We start from the raw sequence: 4,689 nt of genomic DNA, 5'->3' as shown, positions 1-4,689 counted from the left end.
TTACTTCTTGCTTGTGATACAAAGTCTCTCAGGTTGATAGTATCCTCAAACTTATTCTGTATACGAGGTGATCTTGAACTTCAGCCTTCTTGCCTCTGCCTGTAGGGTCAAAGACATGTGCCATGACTGCCTGAAATTCATAATTTTAATGATAAAAAACTGACCAGGCAAGTGGAAATGAACAGTGGCATATATCAACAAACATTTAGGTATTCGTATCAGAAAGGTAGTGAATTAGTGAAAAAGGAACAGGCAAATGTGAATGTAACCTTTATTCTTCACATTCAGTTGTTGTCTCAGAGGCTTATTTCTGAGTAAGCTCCCCGTTTCTAGCTCTTTCTGAACTTGGGCTGGCCTGTTCAACTCAACTGTTCTGGCTGAAGTGCCTCTCCAAGCTGACTGATTCAATCTGGCTTCACTCAGCTTCTCACTGAATTGCTCCACTTGACCTCAAACTAACTCCGGTAATATGTTCTAATCTTCCGGTTCCTTTTTTCCCCCTGGTTTCAACTGCCTCTGCTGACCTGCACTGAACCCCATGAACTCAGGAACAAACTCCACTGCATCTCACTGCACTCACTGCACTGAATCCCAACAGACTGACACAACTCCACTGCACCAAACTCAACTAACTGAGCAGAACTCATTGAGTATCTTTCCCTGTGCTGCTCTTAAATAGCGTTTCTCACCTCTACTGTTTTCGTGAGAGTTGGCCATATCCTATGTGTGACTCATTCTGTTACATCTGTCTCTGTCTGATTCATCAGTTTTCCCTCAACTAGATGCCACTTTTAAACATAGCTGTCTCCTTCTACAAACTAGCCTTGCATACATTGTTTCAGATTAAAGGTATGTACTAAAGGCATATCTATATTCCAACCAGAGTAGTCACATTGATGGATTAAAATTCCTCTATGGGCAAAGGTGACTCCAGATTTCTAGATAGAGGTGAATAATTTATAATGATACCATCAATTCACAGATAATAACAGAAGGGTAATTACCAGTTAAGTAGGGAAATATCTACATAGACTGGCTGAATGGGGCTGGAGACAGGATCCACAGAGTTGTGCTTATCCACTCATGATCTGAATCTATAAACATGAACAAAGGAAACCTTCACTGTCCCTGAAAAAGAAGCTCTGGTGTCCCCAGTCCTCTTTTGGTGTTATGTCTCTGATGGCATCATCAGGTTTCTCCACCTTTTGAGTAGGAAGATATACAGAGATAACGTTTCAAAGTCTAATAGGATCTTTCTGAAAAAGTACACAAAGTTTGACTGTCTGACTTTGTGTGTGTGTGTGTGTGTGTGTGTGTGTGTGTGTGTAAGTAGGGATAAAACACAGGACTTTGAACATAGTAAACACATGTTATATCTTCCCCTCACTGTCATATATATTCTAGAATAATAAAGTCTGTTCCCTGTCGCGCCCACCTCGCCCGGCAAGGAAGACGCAACACGGTCGGATTCTTCTCAACAGCCTTTATTGCAGGACCACCTCATTGCTGATACGGGGACCTCGAGCGGCAAAAGGGCTCGCCTTATATACACAGCAGGCTGAGACTATGCTAATTGTCCTTCAGGGATTGGTGGAGCATGAATCCCTCATTAGCATATTAATGTGAAGACCAGCCTAAATCTCAAGGATAAAGGCTGAGGAAGCAAAAGGCAGAAGAAGTAAGTTGACCACCACCCATGTGTGGTCCAGGTTTGTCAGTTCCACATGCATCAGCCGGGCTCAGCAGAGGTCATGCAGTGGAGACACGGGTGTTTACTACTTGGTCTTTTCTTCCTGTGCTGTAAATACATGGGAGACAATCCCATGACTTTATGGCAATAATCTTAATTGTATCCAATATGTTCCCTACAGTTCCCTGTATAAATCCCTGTATAAATCACTATTTAAACTCCTTCCATGTTCAATGTTTTCATTTAATATTAGTTTTATTTTCCTAGACACCTGCCCATCATCCTACCTTAGGATCAGGTTTTTGGTTCAAATTAAATACTTACATGATTATTTTATAATTACCAGAGCTAAGTAATGTAGAATGATTAAGTAGCCTTTTTTGTTTAACTTTTCCAACTTTTCCTTCAGCTAAAATTATTTCTTTCATTTGCAGTATTTTAGAAATATAATTCCTTACAATTGTTCTAGTGTGCCTAATAAAGTATTAATATTGAAACACATGTTTATTAATAAACTGATAACATTAATATTATGTTTCGAAATCTCAAAAGTATCCTATACTAATCCCTCAATTACACACACACACACACACACACACACACACTCCCTTAGGGTTCTGCTGAGTCACTCTCTGGGTCTTTCATCCTCATCATCACTGTGAACTTTCTTCACTGTGTACTATGAAATAAATGGTTTAACAAGACCACTGTGTGCTTTAGCTTTATATCCTTATGTTACCATAGCAATCCCCTCAAGGGTTTCTTTAGCTTCACTTCAATTTTTAATACTTGTGCAATCTGAGAAAGTTGTTCCAGGCTTACACTTGAGAAGCAAGTGAGCTGTCAACTTCACTGAAGAAAGTATTTTCTAGGAGTCTAGGTTCATGGTTACCCCAATTCACTGTTTCTGAGAACAGTATTTCATTCTTTAGATAACTTATTCTTCATCTTTGCTCTGTTGGGTTCTTTTCTTTATCCAGAAATTCTGTAGCATTATTGTGTCTGTTTTTATTTTAATTTATTTCTAGGCTGAAATATATTAACCTTTTGTACAACATGACAGCAATTTAAACAACATTTAAATCCAACAAATGTTCCTTATGTCTTTGCTGTTTTGTTTTTCTATATTGTCTGCATATTAAAGATTGTACTTGGCTTTGTCCATTTTTTTAATGTTTTTGTTCCTCCCTCCTTTCTCAAATTTTAAGGGTACATTTCTATGACTTGCTGTCTATTCCTTTGAGGCCAGGTCTCTCCCTGAACCACTCCACTTTCTTATTAAGCTGACTTACTTGATACCTCTGTGTCTTAAGTCATACACCCAATTAGCTGGATCAATGAATTCAAGGTGAAAGAAGATGACAATATGTGGGAGCACCTTTGAGATATGGCAAGCAACCTTTTAACTCTAAGAAACTTTAAGCAATCTCCTACTGACTTGCAGGAAGTTTACGATTATTTACACCCCTCCCATGTCTACCCTAGATCTTGCTGACACATTTCCTGATTTGATAAAGTTCTCTTGGAAGGCAAGAAAGCACCGGCAAGATTAGTCAGATACATTCGGAGGCAGTTACTTAAGAACTCATTTTATTTATGATCCTTTATAAACATTTTTACTCCTACCTTTTACCTTAATCATTCACGCCCCCTCCACCTCCTGAAAAGACAGTTACGGTATAAACAAACTTGGCTCTCCTTGGGTGGTTTGGGTTGTGATCTGTACCAACAATTATTGGGGATTCCAAGACAGGGTTTTCTTTTCCTTTCATAACAGCAGGAAAAGTCATAAACATAGTTCCTTCTAGTTCTGAAACCCAGTTATTTTCTGAGTCCCCTAGTGCTTTTTATTTATTCAGGCCTTTTATTTTCATGTTTTACTTTTATAAGTCTACATACCAAGTTTGTGCCTGTTAACTGAGGCCACCAAAAGAGGGTGTTAGATCCTCTGGGACTGGAGTTAGACTATTTTGATCTACTATATGGATGTTGGGAATCGAACCCAGATTCCCTGAAAGAGGAGAAATTGCTCTTGACCACTGAGCCAACTCTCCAGCCCTCACTCAAACTTTTACAAACACTCCCTTATCTAATGGGATCCAAGAATCCATATGGTTTAAGTGACTTCGATTAACTGTGTGAAGCCAGGGAAACACCAAGAGGATACCATTTGCTAACGTTTAAGTCTTTCAGTTCTGCTGACTTATATGTGTGTATTAAGCGAATAAAGATGGAGACATTTTTTCATGTAATACATACAAACACACAAACACACTTCCTTTCATGAGACAGGGTCTCAACAGGAAGACTGGGCTGACCTTGAACTCGTGATCCTTTTGCTTCTACTACGTACTGTGGAGTTACAGGCAAGTGTCACCAGATCCAATCATACGATTATTTCAATAGCAAACTTCAGCCTCTGAAGATTAGAGTTGATATTTCTTTGTCCCTTCAGTATTGCAATATTAATTTTCTCCTTTAGAAAATATGATCTTGAAGTTTCTTTCTTTCTTTCTTTCTTTCTTTCTTTCTTTCTTTCTTTCTTTCTCCCTTCCTTTCTTTCTTTCTTTCTTTCTTTCTTTCTTTCTTTCTTTCTTTCTTTCTTTCTTTTGAAACAGGGTCTCCTATCGACCTCGAACTCACTATATGCAACAGGCTGGCCTTGAGTTTACAAAGATCTGCCTGCCTCTGCCTTTGCCTCTTGGGCATTGGGGTTAAAGGCCTAATAGTTGGACTTCTTAATAGATTCAGAGGATCAGGGCAATTGAGTTGTATTAAACTTGTGCCTAAGAAAATAATACCTAGTAGATCAGACAGAGTTCTGGTCTACCTCAGAGCTGTGTAAATAATATTGTGGACAGACACACAGTTTATTGGCTTATTCCCTTTTTATCTTAGCACCACCAGTTAACCAACTGGTTTAACTGGCCATACCCTAAACAGCAGCTGGAGTCTTAAGGGCTCTATCAGCCAGAGCATGGCAAACGTGTCTGGCATGT

Source organism: Rattus norvegicus, chromosome 13 (genome assembly GCF_021556685.1).
Source record: "Rattus norvegicus strain SHRSP/BbbUtx chromosome 13, alternate assembly SHRSP_T2T, whole genome shotgun sequence".
Classification (NCBI taxonomy): Eukaryota; Metazoa; Chordata; class Mammalia; order Rodentia; family Muridae; genus Rattus; species Rattus norvegicus.
This window is presented reverse-complemented; position numbering follows the sequence as displayed.